The 22,530-nt window shown below is 40.9% G+C and overlaps 1 protein-coding gene across 1 annotated transcript in view; it reads right to left on the bottom strand.

The window, feature by feature from the left end:
- The window catches only part of Aldh-III (Aldehyde dehydrogenase type III), a gene marked incomplete in the record, with an annotated part of 60,574 nt that overhangs the window by 30,521 nt on the left and 7,523 nt on the right, over positions 1-22,530 (bottom strand). Inside the window, 1 exon segment of the mRNA XM_072301222.1 lies at positions 8,009-8,153.

Consider the following 22,530-nt stretch of genomic DNA (forward strand, 5'->3'; position numbering starts at 1 on the left):
AACATTACCAAACTAGCAATAGCCGAAATTTTTGGCCCTGGGGCTGATCATTGAACGGAGAAAAAAACTTCGTGCGTGGGACCCGAAGTTTAGGTCATATGGATCTCTGAAGTTTTCAGATTGAGCATCTGAACACTAAAGGTCTAGCTGTCGAGGTTCGGATCACACATCTGAAACTTCAGTTCTTACATCTGAAGTACTTCGGTTTTCACATCCGAAAAACTTCGGTTCTCACATCTGAAGTACTTCAGATGTAAGAACTGAAGTTTCAGATGTCAGACCTGAACTTCGGCAGCTAGACCTTAAGCGTTCAGATGCTCAAACCGAAAACTTCAGAGATCCATATGACCTAAACTTCGGTTCCCACGCACGAAGTTTTTTACTCCGTGTGAAATTGGACGTATTTCTGTCAAACGGACCTAAGCGCCATAGGGGGAGGAAAGTAGAGGGGGGCTTGGATTGGCGGCAGAATCGGGAATCCGGCTTATTATTCCGTCCTATACTCGCAATGCTTTTCCATGGCGCTAAGTTTCGTTTGACAGAACGCGCTATCCGACATTCTAATTTCCTTTTAAAGAACTCAAATTGGCGCTTAGTTCTGTTTGACAGAGGTACGTCCAATTGATAGACGGAGCAATGGACAAAGAGGACAAAAAGGATATCGAGGGATCGTGTTGGTGGCAGCGGAGCGGGTGGTTGCAATGGACAAAGTACACGTAGGTAATAGACCTAATAACGGCAACCCACGAAACACCCGATAGTCAGTCCATCATTCACCCCCTTAGTCTATAAAAACCACCCATGTCAACCAATAGGATCGCTCTACACTCCTTATGTCTTCTTCATGGCCGGATTCACCTACTTGCCGCCCATGGGCCGCCTGTATTTTGCCGCCCCCTTCTCATTCGTTTTGAAACTCGATAGAAACCATCAAATGAACATGTCAGCGAGAGAGGGGTGCAAAAGACGCATTTACTCGTGTTGAACACATTTTTTGGGAAAGCCCTGTCAACACTACTAGCAAAAGTTCACGGAACTTTGCGCGAAAGTTAAGTTTCGTAAACCTATATTTCTGTGTGGACAAGGCCTTCCATTCATAAGAAATGAACGAAAAAATTATGAAAGAACAAACAGAAATGTGGATCAATGCTTTTCACTTCCGCCGCCGCGCCGCGCAGACCGCACCGTGTTTGGCGCAATGCGTGAAGTATTCCGACAGTCTTGTAGGCGCTATGTGTTTCACGCCGACCGCTGCTGAACGCACTGTGTTGGACGCAACGCGTGAAGTATTCACGCAGTCTTGTAGGCGCTATGCGTTTCACGCTGACCGCTATGACCGCACTGTATTTGATGCAATGCGTGAAGTATTGGTGCAGTCTTGTAGGCGCTAATATGTGTTATATGCCGATCGCCGCGCCGACGGCTTCTCCTTTTCATCTCAAGTCCTCGTTATCATTTCTCTCTAAGTCGCGCCGTTCCAGGCCAAATTGCATGTTTGGTCTCTCTCTTAACTCGACTTATTGGAGGTGCTGCCTTTTGTATCACTAAGAGACGACAAAATTAGAAATTACTTTACTCTCAGGAAATGAGAGATTTTGTCGCCTTTTCTCGTTTGTAATTTTGTTTTTATAAATCCGATTTTTTTTTATACCTACACTTTAAAAAACTGCAAATTTTTGCCGCCCCTTATATTTGCCGCCATGGGCCGCGGCCCATGTGGCCACCCCCTTAATCCGGCCCTGGTCTTCTTTGTCTATAGCTCTGTCTGTAAATGTTAATAATCGGCCCGCGGGGGCCGTCTTCGAATCCACCGATTTTTTCCTAATCACGTAGGCGCCAATCTCTATTTGAGGTTGTTTTTTCTTCGTTTTCTCTGGTTTAATCAGTCATGTCTAATTTCAAAAAAGCCCTCCATTTTTTGGAATTTGAAGATTGTCAACAAAGCGAATAAAACGGTTTTTCTATTATTTTCACGCATTCGCAACTTCAGCGCTTACGTGATTTGGAAAATAATCGGTTCAAATTACGTACCGCTCCAAAAGGGGGTGGGGGTCTCTCCCAGCGTTATTCGGCGTTATAGGGGGGTGGAGGTGTAGAGTGAAGCGTTACGTAACTAGTTGCAGTGATTTTTTTCGAGTCTCTGCAGAAATTTTCGTTGGTCTTCTATAGAAGTTCTAAAGAATCTCGAAAATATTCTATGCAATACTTTCACTTTTTCTCACTAATCCCAATCCTTTCGGTAAGTGTGAAGTGATATTTAGATTATTTTTTTTGTTCATGGAAATGGGGGATGGGGACTGGGCAAGAGTTTCGTAATTTTCTTGGGGGGGGGGGGGGGGGAGGTCCCTAGCACAGCTTTATATGGAGCGTTACACGGGAGTGGGGTGTGTACACGTATGTGTGTCAAAAACCGCTAACATAGCGTTACGTAGTTTAGGGACGGCCTTGAAGAGTTAAAAGTGTTCGAATGGTTAAACAAAAGGGGCCTAGTCCCCTCCCTTATATAGAATATTTTTTATTGAAGAGGAGGGAAAGGGAAAAACTAGAGGAAAGTGGAAAGAGAAAGAAACGAGGAGGCAGGGGGAAAAGAGACAGAAATTTTCGAAAGATTTAAATGATTAGTTTTCCTCGTGAAAGCTATCTACATAAGAAAATTTTGCTTCACTGCGATGTGTTAATCCCCGTCTAAAAAATTCGATCCGATTATTTGCTTTGAATTTTTCATGAGAAGACAAGGAAAAAGACGCACACGTCGACTGCAAAAATGCAATTCATGCGAAAGAAATTTTTTGTGTCGCTCTGAGTATTCTCAGAGAGCCTCGAGCTTGTCCTTCATAGTTCCACAGGTTTCTCATCGTAAATTTTCATTGAATTTGAGAGAAAATAACTGTGTGTAACAACCAGAAAAAATGAAAGAGTATAAGGAAAACACGCACAGTGTATATTTTTTCCCCTTTCTTTTCCCCTTTTGACACTCATGACCTTAGCATTTATTTAGAGGCATTTTCACCCGCTCATCCAATTCGCTCGGGACTATGGCGGACTCGGACTCAGGAGTCTTGATTGATCGTTCCCATAGAAGTTCCTTCGATGCAATTTCCCTGTTTATTAGCGCTCATGTCATGCCAATGGTATCCGGCATGCTTGAAGGCGAATCTTAGACTGTAGCGCAGAGACAATTGGACATCGGACTCAGTGTCAGTTTCAGAGATGGGAAGAACTTGCGAGCGCTTGAGGGGTGAATTCACATCTGCTCAATTGACAAAAGTGCCGCCCCCCCCCCCCTCCGAAGTCAATGAGTTGAATAGACATAGAAAAGAACGTTGGGTATAGTAATTCTCGAAAGTTGGCAACACTGCCCCCCCCCCCATTTAAATGTATGTAAAACGATCGATCCTTAGTGAGGCACCTTGCCTCGCACCTAATATCGATATTTTTAGAGGATTTAAATGGAGGAAAAACAGTGTTGCCAACTTTCAGAATCGCCACTACCTAGCACTATCCTACCGCGCTATGAAACATGCCGTCCTAACATTCGAATGTTGCCAAATTCCCCCTGCTAAAATACTGATATTGAAGAACCATCGTGATTATTCTTTTTTAATTTTTTAGATAATTTAGATTGAGTTGCGCATCAATTTCTCTAAAAAATTAGAGGGAAAATATTTAAAAATTTATCGAAAAATTCGAATGACGAAAATACCGCCATTTCCATTAAAGGCAATTCGACAACTGAGATGTAGCCGCTACCTTTGGCTTGCTACAATTTCAGTGTTGTTTTCGGGATGGGGAAACAAAGCACTCTCGATAAGATGCTTTTTACCGCAAGTTCAATCGGCAATCGACATGCAATGTGGGTCAAATTTCGAATCGGACATTTTTTCCATCGTACTGCGACCTCTGCAAGGAAGTTGACCCACAGCTATAAGCCACGCTCCTGATGCCTCGCCGAAGGTTAGCTCCGGAACAGTCAAAATTTTAAACACGCCAAACTAAGGTCGTTCGCGCTTCGTCGGCTAGAACGAATGTTCAGACAGATATTGGGAAGTTGCCGCACTGGGCAAAATAATCTAGTTTTTCCAAAAACATTCGAATGTATACATCCATCCCCAAAAACCTGATTTTTCAAAAATGTGTCCGCGCGCACCCAAATAATATTCTCTGAAGGAGACCCATCCCGATGTATTAATCTTAACACAACCTAATGTCTTAGGCCCGATGGACAGAGTATTTTATTACCGGCGGGGCAATATACTGGGGTCCTCGTCTGATCGCAAACATGTTTTAAATGTTAGCGTCTCCATTACTCTTTCGATACTCCAAGAATTCTGACGCACTTCCGAAGTGTACATCTAATAGTCATTAATCAACTCCCTGAACGAGCTCAAAATTACACTAACAATTTTTCTGACCACACTTAAATTTTTCGACGTGATTTCACTCTGCTGCAACTGGAGATAATTTTATGCCGCTAAAATGTTAAGGTCGGAACGAAGCTGCGAGGACTCTTTAAACGCCTGTTGTATTCTCTTCATAAATTAATCATACCAGCAGGCTGATTGTTGAAATTGATAGACAAAATTATAGACGAAGAAGACGAAAGGGATGTGGAGGGCGCCTGTTGGTGGAGAAGGGTGGTTCTAATGGGAAAAGGAGGTAGGTAATATACTAACAAACAGCAACCCACGAGAGACCCTAAAGTTAGTTGATCATTTTCTCCCTTAGTCTGTAAGTACCAACCATTTCAACCAATAATATCGTTTCATGCTCCCTATGTCTTCTTTGTCTATCGCTTTGTCTATCAATTTCAACAATCAATCCCGGGGGGGGGGGGGGGGGGGGTAAGGGGTACAAACGGGTACGCCTCCTGACCGCTTCGCGCCTCAGGCATTATGCGTTACGCGTTACCTTATGATTTTATATTGTAGAGTATGATATGGATTGCATTTTGCAATAAGGAGCCACTATCTCTGGCTCTCCCATAAAAGCGAATATCTGCATAGGGAAACCAATGGCATATATGTTGTTTCTAAAATGGGCCAGAAATAGTGGTCCCTTATTGCAAAATGTAATCCATATGATACGTATGCTAGATTCCGTTTCCGCGATGCGCTTACTTTCCTTCTTTCGCGTTAAAGCCTCCGTTGAAAATGAATGGATCAATGATTGTCACTATTGCACTTTTCAGTTTCCCAGCTGTAACGATCCAGGCAGTCATTGGTACTATCGATCTGGGCCCAGTTGAGGAAAGCATGAGGTTGATTTGAGTCGCACTACTCCCTAAAAAAAGGGCAAAACTTAAATTTAGCTGATGATGTAAATGCTGCCATGCTAAGGAAAAACGCCGTATGAGCCTTCAGACGTTGCGAACTATCCATGGATAAAACACGAATTTCCTGGTAAACATATGGATATTTTTCTTCCAATTTTTCATATAGTTTTGTTCGCAATTGCACCTAAAGTTCCTGAAAATTTCAAGGAAAAATATTCATAACTTGCCTCAAAAATGAACATTTTATCGAAGGAAATTTGGCAGCTCTCGAATGCTCATACGGCGTTCTTCCTATACGACAGAATGGGACTTGTATCTACAGACTTTGTGGTAGGATCAGATTGAGACTGTTTCAGTGCTCATATAGTTTTTCCCTTTCCATCATACTTCCTTCATTCTCATTCATCCTTACCTTAACGAAGTTCTTGATTCCGGACGATACAGAATATTTCGTGAATATCAAGGAAATTAAGGGGTACGCACCCTGACTGCTTCGCGGCCAGTGGAAATTCCCGAAAGTTGGCAACCCTGTTTCTCCTCCATTTGAATGTGTGTAAAACAATCGATTATAGGCGAGACGGCCTGTCTCGCCTATAATCGATACGTTCGATGGATTTAAATTGAGGATTACCTAACAGTGTTGCCAACTTGCTGGAACCCCCACTATTCGCGGTCCGACCTTCCGCGTCGCGCTTCGCGTCTCGGGCGTTATGCGTTACGCGTTACTCTCATGATTTTATATTATAGAGGAAGAATAGAGAGAAAAATTTTGCAGGATAAAAAATATTATTAAAAAATGAAAATTGATAGGATAAAATCTTACAATCGGTATTATGTCCTTGCCTACGGATAATGCATGGGTAAACTGCATTCTGGGAAGTGGAATAATATTCACCACAACTTTTTATGATATGAGTCTCTTTAATTTAATTTATTTACGCGGAAAAATGCCGAAGTCTAGAATCAAATGTCAAATACAACGATACTAATCTCATTTGTTGAAAATATGTGACGACGACGCCCTGGTTCTCAGATCTTCGCAATGCTTTCCAAAACTTCCACGGAAACTCTCACTCTAAAAACCAGTTGATCGTCTTTTTTGAAAAATCGATTTGACAAAACAGCCTCCTGCCTTCATACTGTAGGTACAGGTACTGAGATAACACTTTGAAATTGGTATTTATATTTTCTGGGCTTTAGATTTTCCGATGTCAAAATTGGACTTAAACTTTGAATTTTCACTTGGCTAAAGGTCTTATGGTGAGCTGTATGGCTCTATTGGCGTAAACCATAAATCCGGAACACAGCGGTGGCGCCAGCATAGGCAGATCCGGGGGGGGGGGCGTAAAGGGCGTATCCCCCCCCCCTCTCGCTCGAATAAAAGGAAAGAAAAGAAGGAGAGGACGGAGAAAAAATGAAGGAAGGAGGAAGGACGCTTATATTTTGGTGATTGATCATACTGAAATTGTCTTAAACTGCTTAGATGCCTTAAAATCTCGAAAATTTTCTGGGGAGCCCCCCCCCCCCTTTGGAATTGTCTGGATCCGCTCATGGGCGCCATGGGGTGGCATAAAACGTATGCGAGAGATGAAACTTGGGAAATTTCGGCGAAAAAATTCCAGAAATTCCACAGACTTGAGAAACTTATGAAAATCATGACACTTTTTAAAAGTATTTTTGAGGTGCTAGGTTTGAAAGCCGCACTTAAATGCAAGAAACCTCGATTTTCGGCATCTAATTTTCAATTGTAAATTTTTTAAAATCTAAAATGAGATTATTAAACTTAAAATTTCTGGAAATATTCCTAGAGAAATTTTGTGAAATTTTGCCATTCTTGGTGGCGTCCCCTACGCGGAATTTCTCACTACGAGTCTCAGAGGCTGAACATACGTCTTGAACTGCCATACTAAGGAAGAACGCCGTATGAAAATTCGAGAGTTGCCAAATTTCCCTCGATAAAATGTTTACTTCTGAGGAAAGCTATGAATATTTGTCCTTAAAAATATCAGGAACTTCAGGTGAAATTGCGAACAAAATCATCTGAAAAAGTAGAAGAAAAGTATTCACAAATTTCCCCGAAAATTCGTGATTTACACAAGGAAATTTGGCAACGCCTCTAAGTTCATACAGCGTTTTTCCTTAGCACGGCAGTAAAGCTCCGCTCAAAAGCTCTACACTCACGCTTACCACGACGACGCGGGTCGCCTCGGGGGTCGGTTACCGGTCCAATTCAGTGGCGTGGCGTGCTTGGCGATACATCGATTGATCTGCCATTTAAACCTATGGATCAGTGGCGCGGCGTGCTTTGCTATATATCGATTAATCTGCCATTTAAACCTATGGAAAATAATCGATAAACAGGGTGTTCGTGACAAACACCTTAATAATCGATTCTTTACTAATAGCTTCAAATGGGGAAGTATCGATAATCGATTGTTCACGCCACGCCATACTGCTATGGAAAAGGATCGATTATTAGGGTGTTTGCAGCGAACACCTTACTGATCGATTCTTTATCATAGGTTTAAATGTCAGAACAATCGATACATCGCAATTCACGCCACGCCACTGGTCCGGTTGTGGCTGTGGGTTGGACGGTCGGATCGCTCACCGACCGGCCGACGACAGACCGACTCCCCGGGCTCCGCGGTCAATGCATGCTGCGGTCCCCGCCGCCTGGCGCCCGGTCGGAGTAAGGCAAGGGCCGGTGCAGAAAAAGCCTCCTGTTTTACTCACCTCAGCTTCGTTCCAGATTCCAGCGGCTCAGCGTGCATCGGACGCCGACGTGCGCATGCCCGCGATGGAGACGACGAGCTACGCAACCACCTTCTGGCACGTAAACGACAGCTAATTGGAGGTGTTGCGTCGATGCAGCTACAGGCTGAAACAGAAAGGAAAAGGTGGTTACAGGCTGAAACAGAGGGGAAAGGTGGTTACAGGGGTGCTCGCGAAGTTGTGAACAGGTTCGGGGCGGATATGGGGGGAGACTCCATGGGGTGCGGCCTGTGGTGGTGAAATTTTAGCGGCGGAAAATTACGGAAACGAAGCGGAGAAAGCCACTGGGAAAACCCGAAGCGCCTTCAATTTTGGAATATGCAACACGCACATCCGTGGAACACGAATAATTGCATCAAGGCGCTACAATCAACCCTATGTGTGGTCTTTTAATTGTAAAGCGGAGCGGAGGCGCCCTCAGTTATTAAATATGCAAAACGTTAACCAAGGAAATGAAAATGAAAAAAGCTCGAATATTTTTGTTAAAAACTGCGAAGATAAATTTTAAAATAAGATTGTATTAGTTGTTTCCATAACTTGTAAATCATGAATTGCCTAAATTTTTATTTACATACTTTTAAGTTTAAGAGAAAGATCTCGCAAAATATTCGTCAGAAATCTGTGGGTGAGGGACATTCGCAATGTACATGTATACATTAATGTAAAGATCACATTTAAAATTAACGACGTTAAGTTGGCGTGATTTTAACATTTCGACCAGCAAGTCCGCGGACCGGCTTACGAGTGCGCAGGCTGGGCAAGAACATTGGCCAGTTCGCGAACAAAAAAATTCGCATCGCCGAAGTGTGCTTTTGAATGTTATTTTGAAATAGGTACGTTTCCCCGTTTTATTGAATGAAGATCTCTGCCACTGACGGTATGATTTCTAAATATCAGTGTTGCGCATAGGACATTTATCTTGTAATCTACCCCACAAAATGAAGGCGTAATATAAAAATTTGACTGCGCATTATTTTACGAGTTCTCCTCAACCTTCATCGTCTTCTCGTCGAACACTTCTGATCATTAGACTAATTAATGGTCAAATTATTTACTGCTATACTGCCGTGCTAAGGAAGAACGCCGCGCCGTATTAGCTTTCAGACGTTGCCAAGTTTCCTTCGATGAAAACCGAATTTACTGGGAAAATTGTGAATATTTGTTCCTAAAATTTTCAAACAGTTTAGTACGCAATTTAATTTAAGATATCTGAAAATGTCAAAGAATAATGTGCATGAATGTCGTCAAAAATCAAGAGAACTATGGCAACCCTCAAATGTTTATACGGCGCTCTTCCTCAGCACGGCAGTATAAACCTAACTCCGGTTCAACGAACTTCCTGACGGTAGTGCATCAATCATATCTTGACAGTGAAAATCCAACATACGGCTAGCTGTTTTACTGAGTACGTTAATGAGCTGAATGGGCCTGTTGCAAACTTTTGCTAGAGCAAAAATAAGAGTTGTTTCTTATAGATAATGCCTCAAAAATCACGATGAGCGCATCGGCAAAGTCCGAAATGCACTCATAACTTCACAATCTGCGTAAGAAATTTGCGTTTTTTTAAGCTTCCCGCTTCAAAAACGATACTACGGCACAGGTGAACATTTTGTTAGAGGAGTCGCTCCATCGTCGGCGATATTCATCATGGCCGACACTTGCGCGCAGTTCCGCGCGTAATTCGAGGAGAGTTCAAGGTCAATTAAGGCGGGCGAGGAAAATATGAACGTAAACACGCCGATTGTTATCTGGTCTAATCCAGTTCAGGTATTATCTCGTCCCATCACACGTGTTTTGGCGGATTGGCGTCGGCCATGATGAGTATTGCCGACGATGGAACGACTCCTCTTACAAAATGTTCACCTAAGCCGTAGTATCGCTTTTGAAGCGGGAAGCTCAAAAAACCGCAAATTTCTTACGCAGACTGTGAAGTTATGAGTGCATTTCAGACTTTGCCGATGCGCTCATCGTGATTTTTGAGGCATTATCTATAAGAAACAACTCTTATTTTTGCTCTAGCAAAAGTTTGCAACAGGCCCATTGGCGAAGATCCAATGAGATCTGAACGTGCAAAATTAAGAAACGCACCATATACAAAGGAAACTGCCATTTTGGTCATAAGTAAAAAACACCGTATTTTTTTTCTTTGCTGTGCTTTGACGATGTTCATCACACAGCCTAGACAAATTTCTGCTGTCGGATGCAGGAGCTTGATTGGTTGGTGATTGCTGGCCCCAACAAACTGATTTAGTGACTATAAATCATTCCCTATTCGATGCATAATGCTGCCCTGGTAAAAATTGGCGATAAGAGCTACGTTTCAAAATACCATAGGAATTCTTATTGCCGGCTAAAGAAGGCTACAGAAAATCATATAGCTGGCTGTAGAATGCGGAGAAAATCACACGGCCGGGCTATACGAAGTGATAAAAAATTATGCAGCCGGGCTATAGTTCTTATCGCCAGGCTTTACACTTTATCGCCTGGCTGTTGCTTTTTCGCCATCGATTATAAAAGGCTATAAGGAATTGTGTAGAAATTCGTGTGCTTTGGGAATCATTAAGTTTGATACGGAACCACCTTAATATTTACAAAACACACATTATATTTTCCTTTAATACATATTTTTTTTCATCAATTAAAATGAGAATAATCCATACAGGATGTGCAAACATTTCAAAATCATGAGTTGAAAAACGCTGACTCCGCCAGATTAAATATTAGAGCCTAACACAAAGCGGAGCGGCGACGCACTGGCGCCTACAAACCTAACAGGGATACTTCACGCATTGCGCAACGCGTGAAGTATCCCTGTTAGGTTTGTAGGCGCCAATGCGTGTTTCGCGCTGGCTGCCCGCCTGCCACGGCGCTTGAAGCAACTATTTCACACCAGAGGTATTGCACAGTATCATACGAAACTGTAGGCGCTCTGATATATTAGGAATGACAGACGCAGGCATCCATCAAAAGTACGGAGCTTTCCTCGCAAAATAAATCAAGATACTACGGCCCAAAAAGAGAGCAGTATTCCAAAAACTCACTAAGTCCTAGCATCCGTAATTAGTAACGTTTAGCATACACTTTATCGCCTGGCTGTTGCTTAATCGCCATCGGCTATAAAAGGCTATAAGAAATTGTGTAGCCGGCTATAGAAGCTATTGGAAATCTTACAGCCGGCTGTAGGTCTATGGTATTTTGGAACACAGATTCTACTGCCAATTTTCACCAGGGTGTTCTATTATCTATTGTTTTTCCGAGCTTTTTAAGATAGCGGCATAATGAAAGTCATTGTATCGAATGATGCGGCCACCAAAACAGTCCATATTACTAGATCATCTGCCTGCATTAAAAAATCAATAGCAGATATTCCCTCCTTAAGTGTAGCCAAAAAGGTCGATTTCTCTTACACAATAGTGAATCCAGTTACTGTATAATCCAGTATTAAAATGATTCCTCATTCTGAAATCGTTAGAGATATCGATCATGTAACAGAAACTGGATATAAATTTCTGGATTTAAGATCACTTTTCACTAAATTACCGAACTCCGATCGATTTAAAATTACGAGTATGAAAAGAATAATTTAATTTTTCATCATTGCCTGCTGCTATTATCACAGACAGGAGAGACTCCACAACGTTTGAAAAGCTAATATCATTGTAAATTCATATCTGTTAAAAGATACTTTATTTTGCCGAACAATTTTTACATACCTGCATAATGCATGCGATCAATTCCATTTATCGGGGAGTGAACAGTAGTTGACAGCGTATCGTAAGTACCTGCCCGCAAGTGCCAAGTTACAGTACGTACAGATACATATCGACGGTGAAACTACCAAACCACGTATCTCGTTTGCGGTGTTTAAAAATCTCCACTCACATTTTATTTTTTTGAAGTAGACCAAATTAATATCATTCCTTGAAATTTTCACAGAATTTTCTCCGCACGAAGAGGAAAAATCACAGAAATTTTCAAGACTAGACGTTAAGTAGCTAGTTTTTCATTTAAAAAATGAAGTATGACAGGAAGTCTGCGACGTCGCAAACCGAGATACGTGGTTTGGTAGTTTCACCGTCGATATTCAGTGGTCAGTGGAATGAGCATCGAATGATAATTTGAGCTATCGAAATCTCGTTTGTACCTTTGTAGATTTTAAAAGTGCAAATTAAACCACGTTCTTCGCTCGGAATTTCAAATCCCAGGAAGAACCGCGTCTTTGTGATGACGCAGATATACTGCAGAGCAATGACTGAACAATGAAAGTATAATCATGAGTTACGGTTTTACTTTAATTCTGACGTATTGCCCCCGTGAGAAAAGAAGAAGAATAAAATCATGAATTGACATGGACATACATGTACATTTTTTGGTCCGAGCCGAGGATCCTTGCTAGCATTCTCGGTGACTGTTACGTTTGGGTCTCAAAAAACGTAAAAAACTATAGCAACGTACGAAGTAGGAATCCATTCGGGAGTTTTTGAGGGTGGAAAGGGGGAGGGGGTAAAAAATTACAAAAAAAAAGTCAGCGTGCATGAAATTTTGTTCAGTCTTAAAAATCTTTTATACATTTGTAAAATGCTCGCGATTTTTTTTTTTTTCTTTCTTTTTCTTTTTCTTTTGAGAATGCGTGTACGGCTCGCACTAGGTGGTTCTCAAATTTCCTAGGAACCGCCAGATCCGTAGAAACATTTGAGTATAAATTATTCATCGCACGTAATTAGCAACCGCCGACAATATGCAAACCACTAGTGATAAATAAAAAGGCGAGAGAAAGAGAGAGATAAAAGAACAAGATTAGAGTGCTAATTATTTTTCCATTAATTGGAGCAGACACTTTTTTCCGTAAATGCATAGTATCAGATGGCACACTCATTTGATCGTGTGGTGAATTCTTTGCGCGTTCGGGTCGAATAGGCAACTAAACTAACTTCGCGAAGAAGCGTGATGTATCACGGCACAATTAAGGCGTTTTAATCCTGCATCGTGCATTTAAAGGCAATTACCCATTTACGTTTACGTTTTATTGCGATTTAACGAAAAATGCGCGAGCCGCTTAAAAATTGCTGATTATTTGCCAATGCCATGGCGATGGCTGAGCGTCAAAATGACGGAATCCGCTTGCGGTGCGTTCCGTAATTTTTGCTCTGATTTTTTCCTTCCGAGGGGAGACGAACGAACTTTATGGCTTGGAATTTTCATGGAGTATTTTTTGAACGCGCGGAGGTAAAATCAGGGGAAATTGAAGAATTAACTTTCAGTATATTTTTTCAAGAAAAAATACAGTATGACATAAAGACAGTAGCTTCGGGAACTGACCAACTTTCCAAATTTAGGAATCAATACGTAAAAAATAAAACTGAAAAAATTAAGAAAAGTGTTATAATGTATGAAAATTACAATATAATGAAAAAAATCGTTGAAATAACGCGAGGTAGCATTTTTAAGTGAAAAAACCTGGAAAAGATTTCTTGGATTATGTATTTTAATAATGATTTTCGCTCTTGCTTTTTATGGGTTTTTCACGCGATACTGCTGATAGGGATACTCCGTTTTTATTCCCTTGGTGAAAGTTTTGCAGTATGAATATACGTGATTAAAAGAATCTCTGAAGCTTTGAAAATTGAGGTTCAATGTTATTTTCTAATTCGGGAAAAGATTTATCGATTTATAGGTGGGCTCATCTTACACTATAGTGTCATAAGTTGCATGATCGTCTGTTAATGTACAAAAAAAGGTCAGAAAAAACGACGATGTACTTATAGAATGCTTGCTTGTATTTTCCTCCTATCTAAGAAAATTATGTAATTAAAGTCTTGTAAATTTTTTTGCTGTGAGTATGTAATAATTTTTTCTGCGTGATTCTTCAGCCTATAGTGTACAAAACCGATACAATGATCGTCTAAAAACTTGAAGAAAAAACACAAACAAACAAAAAAATGGGAAAGTTGGAACCAAGAAAGTCATTAATGCGTTCGTTGTAATCAGAGCTGTTGACCGCGATTTTTTCTCGGCAAGGAAAAACAGGTAGGTAGGAGCCTCACTACGACCGAAATGCTCATCTTCGCTTTTAGTTTTATTGAAGGGGAGGGGGACACAGAAAGGAAAAAAAAAGACTGGAGAGAACGAGAGAGAAGATAAAGTTCAAGATTCGCGAGAGGGGATAATTAAAAATTAAGTCGACTCATTGCCAAGGCTGGACACGTAGGACCTTGGCGTCTCCGTGCAGGAGCGACAAAATTAATTTTATTTCAGCGGGAGCAAAGATCAACATCCGCGGGTGGTGCGAACTTTCATGATTTGATGAGGAATTTTTCGCTGTTATTAATAACCGGATTCTAAACTGGTGCGGAAAGGAAATTCACATGGTTCAGCTATGTGCTGGTCTACGCGGGCAATAAGTGCATGCGTCATTAGGAAAAAGGAACGTTTTACTTTTCCAGTGGTGAGTTGAATTAATGCGTAGTATTGTGGATTTATTTGTAAATAATAGCTTTAGTTTATTTTATACGATAAATCGCGAAAAATAAAATTTTACTTGTTTTTGTTCAGTTTGGCAGAGTTTATAGAAGCAAGTTACCGGAGATTTGTAGCAAATTTAATCAAGTATATTCAATTCGGAGCAAATTATTTAATTTACTTTTGAAAAAATAACCAGTGGCGTAGCGTGCTTTGTGATATATCGATTGACTGCCACTTGAACCTATGGAAAAAGATCGATAGACAGGGTGTTCGCAACGAACACCTCAATAATCGATACTTTACCCTAGCTTCAAATGGGGCCATATCGGCAATCGATCATTCACGCCTCGGACCTCGGCAATGAAAATAACATCATGCTAATTTGAATGAAACTTTCGCCAAGTTTGAAACTAGAGTGCGCATTTTTTTAAGCTCGGAAAAATTGATGATAGGTATAGTTTGTTCATTGTCGATAACTTTTCTTGATATCCCATAGGTCCCACTTCGGTCCGGGGGGCGGTAGGGAGGGGGGTGTCCGGGGGGCTGCCTTCAACATTTTCCCGGAATTTTAAATAATTTAATATGCAGTTTGAGTAATTTTCGTCACGAATAATTACGAAATATGAGCGTCTTTCCTTCTATCCTCCGTTCCTTAGGTGTAAATATCCTCAGATGTTAAGACACCTCCTAAAAATAAAACTCCCTCTGTCTTCCTCCCTTTTTCTCCCTATTTTTTCGGGCGAACAGGGGGGGGGGGGGGAGTGGGCGTATGCCTCCTACACCTAAACTTGAACATTGGGTGACTTAATTGGGCACACATAGTAGCGTGTCTTCTTTCCTTTGTCCTGCGATCCTCTGAAAAACTTTTCAAATAAATTATTAAGGATACGCATCGTCAACTATTGATTTGACAAGTTTTCCAGGAGATCGAACTAAACCAAGGAGAGCATACGTTAAAGGAATAAGTTCTCGTATGAGCTCACACTAAATAATCGATTCATGTCGGAGCACCTGGCCCCTCTAAGAATCGATACATCTCCATAGGTTTAAATGGAAAAAAGACAAGGTTGCCAATTTGCTGAATCCGCCAATGTCGTTATAATGGCTTCAAAAGGAGCCTATTCGTATCTTCTAAAAAACAGTAATCCACTGCTTGTCTCTCATAAAAATTCAAAGAGGAAATGACGTTCTGAGAAACAATAAATTCATCGAAAAGATTTACATAGCACTGACGCACTACTTAGTCAATTGTATTTTGGCTCAAGTTACAACGAGTATGCAATTATGCATGTCTAGAGCCGGTTAAAGGTAACAGGTAGGATTTAACGAAATGCTGATTTGGAGGGAAAATATTTACAGATTTCCTCGAAAATCCGTATTTTATCGAAGGAAATTTGGCGACGTCTGATGGTTCATGCGGCGTTATTCCTTAGCAAGGCAGCATTGTTTTGGGTCCAAAGTTTTTTATGGGGCGTCCAGTGTCCACACTCTGACTTCATCTATAAAGATACCAGCGGGCCGATTATTGAAACTTATAGACAAAGCTATAGACAAAGACGACAAAAGGGATTTGGAGGGATCCTATTGGTGGAAGCAGGTGGTGGCAATGGACATAGGAGGTAGGTAATAGACTAACTAACGGCAACCCACTGAAGACCCGACAGTTAGTCCATCATTTTCTTCCTTAGTCTATAAGAACCAATCATGTCAACCAATAGGATCGCTCCATACTTCCTATGTCTTCTTTGTCTATCGCTTTGTCCATCAGTTTCAATAATCGGCCCGCAGAATACAACCAGTAGCGTACGGCGTGGATGATCGATTATCGATATTTCTTCATTTGAAACTATGGTAAAGAATCGATTATTAAGGTGTTCGTTGCGAACACCCTGTTCATCGATTCTTTTCCATTAGTTCCAATGGCAGATCAATCGATAGATCGCAAAGCACGCCACGCCGCTGGATACACCTAATAATGTGATGCGCGGTGCGCTGTCGCCAAAAGATAGATGACTCGTCAGATCCAGCGATTTCTATATTTTTATTTCCTCCGACAGCTGAACTGTTTACCAAATACGCACTAGAGAGGAGAACCAAAACAACATAACACCAGCAACAGAATATACATTTCATGAGTGAACAGTGAAGTCGAGGGATATAATTTTGTCTCGGTGTTATTACTCCTTTACAACTCTGCTGAGCTGCTTGTCTCGGTTGAGCAACGCGTAGTTGCACCGACACTGACGGCCCTCGGCTAACAAAACATGCTCTCTGACTCCGATCACACCTGAGATTTTAAATTGTAAATCAAGAAACAGCATTGATTCGATTCCACTAGATTTACATTTTATTCAATCAGCACATCAGCGCGAAGCCCGCCTGATATGATTGAGAGAAAAATGAGATAGAAAGCTCCTGGATCGGATCCAGCTCGTTTGGTTGCCTAGACTCCTCATTATTTTTTATACTATGTGCATGGAGGAAAGACTGGAAAGAGAAAAAAAAGATGGAATCTGCCGGGATTCTAAATTCATTAACAACAAACATATTAGTTTTTAATAAAGATCTAAGTGTCAGTTCTTGGCGTTAGCTTGATGATTCATAGTACCTTTGTAATGTGAGTATGTATCTAATTAGTTGTCTAATTTTGCTTTGTGATTACCTACGGAGTAATTTTGGAAATAGTATATGATGCATTATATAATGCATTTGAATTCCTAGGTTTCACCTGACTCAAAGCGTTTGCTGCTATTATCTAGAAGCGCTCCGACTCATTTATCAGAGAATTGAGCGTTTCCTATCGGCCCCTCTGCAATTATGAGATTAGTCCATGAATCCTTTAGGAACTTAAATTAATGACTCAGATGGTGCTTTTGAGCCAACTTTCAAAGAATTAAAGGCATTTTTTCAAAATCTACAGTCCATGAGCTCTCCGTGTGACCGAAGTGCTCTCCTCGCTATATGACGCGTAACCCTTCAATTTTTAGTTTAGTCCAAAGACCTCGTAGGAACTTAAATTAATGAACCAGGTGGTGCTCTTATGCCAACTTTTGAAGAATTGAAGGCATTTTTTTTTATTTTTTTTATTTTTTTAAAATTTACAGTCCTTGAAAATGAGCTGTTTCGCGGAGCAAAGTGCCTACTTTTGGGCCTCGTAATCTCTTGAATTTTGAGTTTAGTCCAAAGATCTTTTTGGAACTTAAATTAATGACCCAGGTGATGTGCTTGATGCCCATTGTTAAAGAATTAAAGACATTTTTCAAAATTTACAGTCTTTCAAAATGAGCTTTCCGTGTGATTTTGCTAAAAATGGACAATTGAGCGTAGCCCCCCCAAATTTTAGCGTACCTCAAAATCGTTGGACGTGCATAAGGAGACCATAGATATGGTGTCCTGTGCCAATTTTGAATGAAATCGAACAGATAGATTCTGAGATATCGCTGTAGACAGATTTGGGGGACGCCACACGGACGGACACACATTTTTTCAAGTATGGTTATTTTTACTCCTGGGACCTTAAAACGTCTAGAAATGATGAAATTTCAACTTTTTTTTTTTTTTTTTTTTTGGAGGATGACAATACTTCCTCTCTACCCTATGGGAGCGAGAAAGTAAAAATACCGATTGGTCAATGGTCATATTAACCGATCGTCTGAAGTCAGTTCGAGTTGTATCGGTTTAATCGAAACTCATGGAGTGATGTACTTGTGAGTTTTCGAGTAAATAGCGCTCCTCGGTACATTTTTTTTTTTTTTTTTTTTTTTTTTTTTGCAGAGGCGGATCCAGCAATTTGGCAACACCGGACTTCCTCCATTTAAACCTATGCTAAATAATCGATTCCTTTCGGAGCACCTGGCTCCTCCAAGAATCGATACATACATATCCATAGGTTTAAATGGAGAAACGGAAATGTTGCCAAGTCGCTGGATCCGCCAATGTTTTTTTTTGCTAATTTTAAGTCACGAAATGTATAGGTGCTAAAATGAAAAGCTCCTCAACCAATACACATTCGGTGATTGAAACTATCATAGTAAATCAAATGAACTTGATATGTATGTGTGTGTCTCGTGCAAGTATCGGTTTATTCCTGCGGAGCATTCACTATTCCCAATGACAGTTTCGCGGACCAGACATCAAACAAGGAATGAACTAAAGCAATTTTCATCAGGCGAAGGGCCATGAACTAATGGCACCATCCATTACACGATTTATTTATTGATCTTATCACCCTTTGCAATGTTAATGGCGCGCTCGTGAATGTGATCGGAGCTGTGGGGCCCGAAACGCCTTCAGTTAGTTGATTAGGCAAAACAACCCACTACCGCTGATATAGTTGCATGTTCGTTGATTTTGCCTCATGTCGACGGCAGGCCCGCCACATCCCATCTCGGGCCCTGGTACCAATTTTCTGGCCCGGGCCCCTAGCACAGGAGGGGGGGGGGTCCGGGGGGCCTCCCCCGGAAAATTTTTGAAATTTTAAATCTATTTGGACGCATTATGAAGCTCTTATGATGCAGATTTTCCATCAATTTCTGCAGAATAATTACGCCTTTTTGTTTACTTTCAGCACCGAAAACTTTCGAATTGTTGCATTCAAAACATCTATAAATTTTTTTTTGAGGGGGCAGATGATAATTTTCAATTCTATATGGGGAGCCGGGCCCCCCTGGACTCCCCTTTCGTAAGTCTATGGCAAGGGAGTTAAGCCATTGAAGTCGAGGATGCCCAGAAAGGAGCCTCTTAGCATCCGACAACGGAAGAAAATGAAACACAGTTACTAAAAAATCATTCTACATATACTCAAAATCTTGAAAATCTCTAAAAAAGTAAGAAAAATTTTATAGTGCCCTAGCGTGTTTTTGAAACTTTATTCACCTTTTGCGCAATTTTTAGGGTAATTTTTTCACTTTTCCCTACGAGACAAGGGTTACACATGAATTCGTAGTGGTTTGTCACCTGCGTCACGGGCCCCTCCAGGGCCCGGGCCCCGGTACCAAGGACCCAGTATCCCCCCCCTTGTGGCGGGCCTGGTCGACGGTGAAACCACCAAGCCACGCATCTCGGTTTGCGACGTTATAGACTTCCTGTCATACTTTAATTTTTAAATTTAGCGCCTACAAAAGTGCAGGAACGCCTCACGCATTGCGCCAAACACGGTGCGTTCGCTGGTCGGCGCGAGAGGCATATTAGCGCCTACAAGAGTGCAGGAATACTTCACGCATTGCGCCTAGTGCATGGCGGTCGCCGGTCGGCGTGAAACGCACATCGACGGCGAAACCTTCAGACCACGTATCTCGTCTTGCGACGTTGTAGACTTCCTGTCATACTTTATTTTTTAAATGGAAAACAACTCAACGTCAATTCTTTAAATCGTTCGTGTTTTCTCTTCTCTGTGCGAAGAAAACCTCTGCAATAATTTCAAGAGATGATATTGATTTGTTCTCCTTCAAAAAAATAAAATGGGAACGGGGATTTTCAAACACCTCAAACGAGATACGTGGTCTGGTAGTTTCCCGTGGATAGGTGTTCTCGTGAGAGTGTTAAGTAATTAAATTAAATACTCGTATGTATATTTTAATATTTCCAAAAAAAAAAAAGACAAATAATTTCATAATTCCTGTTTTTTTTCATGATGATTTTACTGCCCAGATTTACTCTGTATATTTAATGAAATTATTTTAGTTTATTTGAATCATGTACAAGAAATAGTCTTGTAGTAGTTACGTTGTACTAAAATATAATTTCTTAAAAAGAAAAAAAAAATCCCGTGTAGTGTATCATGCACGTCTACGAGAAAGAAAAGGGACCTCAGTCCACAGAGGTTAAATTTTCAGTAGACCTATTTTTCTGAAGTTGGGACAAAAAATCAGATTTTGTGATTCTAACGGAAAACCTCCTAAAGTATGACCGTTTAACCCCGCGAAACCCTGCAATGCACTGAAAAAAAAATCTCGGTGTATTTACTAAGAAAAGGGTAAAATTACCAAGAATTCAGGGTTCTATTTGATCCCAGTTTTTTCTTGGTAAAATTACCATTTGTGGAATTGCTACTTTTACCGAGAAATTTCGGTGAAATTATTGAACTTTCTCGGTAATTTTACTGGACCTTGGTAAAAACGCCAATATTTTTTATCGACTGTGGTAGAATTACCGAGATAAAATGGCAAAGTTACCGGGAATTGATTACCAATAAAAGTGGTATTCTTACCTGAAAAAAAACAGTAAAATTGCCGGTTTTTAGGTAAGCTTAGCAGTCTGTCTTGGTAAAATTACCAATAATTGGTGAAAAAAGTGAGATGGTAAAGGTACCAACGGACCGTGGTAAAAACACCGAAAATTTTTTTCAGGGTGCCTCTGTCGATTACATAGTTATGTATATCAGCCAAAGTGCAATGACAGGACCTCGCATGCAGTCATCGTCCGAAGTGTTGACGTGAAGGTCATGGCTGAATTTCTAGAGCTATTACCAGGCTCGAGCGGACCACTTAACGCGCACGACAACCGATCGCTAGAGAAACTGCCAACACACGTGCTTTTAGTTAGCCGATTGATCGCGCTAATCTAGCGGTAATATTTTCACATAACGTGCTCGCTTTCCGTTCTGGTTATATGGATTGCATTTTGCAAAAAGGAACCAATAGCATTGCAATGTTGCTAAGATTGTGCAACTTCTTTTGTCTTGGAGGAAAAACCCGATTATCCATTAATAGTTTCTATTTTACTTGATAAAAACTGTAAATTTAAGACAAAAATTACCATCTAAATTTCATAGTTTTTCACGATTTCCGTAATTTTATTGCAAAAGATGAAGTTGCACAATCTTAGCATCATTGCAATGCTAGTGGTTCCTTTTTGCAGAATGCAATCCATATGGTGCAAGTTGGGTCTGTCGCGTCTTAGCCTCGCATTGAACAGAACTATAAAAATTCTGAGGAAATGTAGAAAATGCATGTTGCAAACTTGTATACTAGGATAGAAAGGCGTCAGCATGAGAGAAAGGGTAGGAGAGGGAGGGAGGAAAAATGAAATTTGCAAAAAAAAAAAAAAAAAAAAAAAAAAAAAAAAAATCTGCATAACCGCTTTAATGTAAAAATATAAAGTGCCCAGTTAAATTTGGCAATAGCTGATGAGGCTTGGTTCTTTTCTACTTGACGCGGTCCAAATAGAGCTCTCCTCAACCAGTGGAATGTACTCCTAAAAAAATCCTCGACCAGTGGAGCGTGCCCGCAAAAAGGGTCCTTGGGCAAGTGGGGTGTACCCTTACGAGGAGCCAGCGCAAACTTCTAAAAATTGGTCCCCTTATATTTCGAGCATACCATTAAAAATGGTTCCATCCACCAGTGGGACATATTCTCATACAAACAATTAGAATAATGCACACTATATACCTCTTCACCATACAGCGTCCCCCCCCACCAATGACCTTAAAACGGACCCTATAAAAAAGACCTTTCAAAAAGACCTCCTTAGAGGAAGCCTCTCTCAACCAGAAGATTGGAGTTCGCGGGGGAGGGGGGGGGGGTGTTAACATAGCGGGGACAGAGGGATTTCGTAACATACAACTGAAGTCAGTGCCAAAAAGTACGAAGACCGCGGAGCAAATAATTCTGAAGTCAGGCTTGGAAAAAATTGGCGTGGTGCTCGTAGAAATTGATCTCGCAGAGGAAGTACCATGCTGACTTTTTCAAAAGTAGCCGTCTGCAGTGACTGGTTTCACTCTTTTTCGGAACTGACTGTGTTACGCGGCACTAACCTCATTATTAACTCTGTTAGAATAGCAAGTACTGTTTGCCATTTTTACGGGGGATATTCTAATAGTGTTGAGAGCGCCGCGTCAGATTGTGCAAGAAGGATAGACATTATCAGATTTATATCTTACGGTCTATGATCCGAGGGCTTATATTTGTGCTTTTGAAATTTTATGGAGTCCAGAGCTCGGTCATAAAAGCAACTTTGCCGCTGAACATTGCACAGTAAGGCAGGTGGCCAAGTTCTTGTATTGCGACCATTTTCACACGATT

Source organism: Bemisia tabaci, chromosome 6 (genome assembly GCF_918797505.1).
Source record: "Bemisia tabaci chromosome 6, PGI_BMITA_v3".
Lineage (NCBI taxonomy): Eukaryota > Metazoa > Arthropoda > Insecta > Hemiptera > Aleyrodidae > Bemisia > Bemisia tabaci.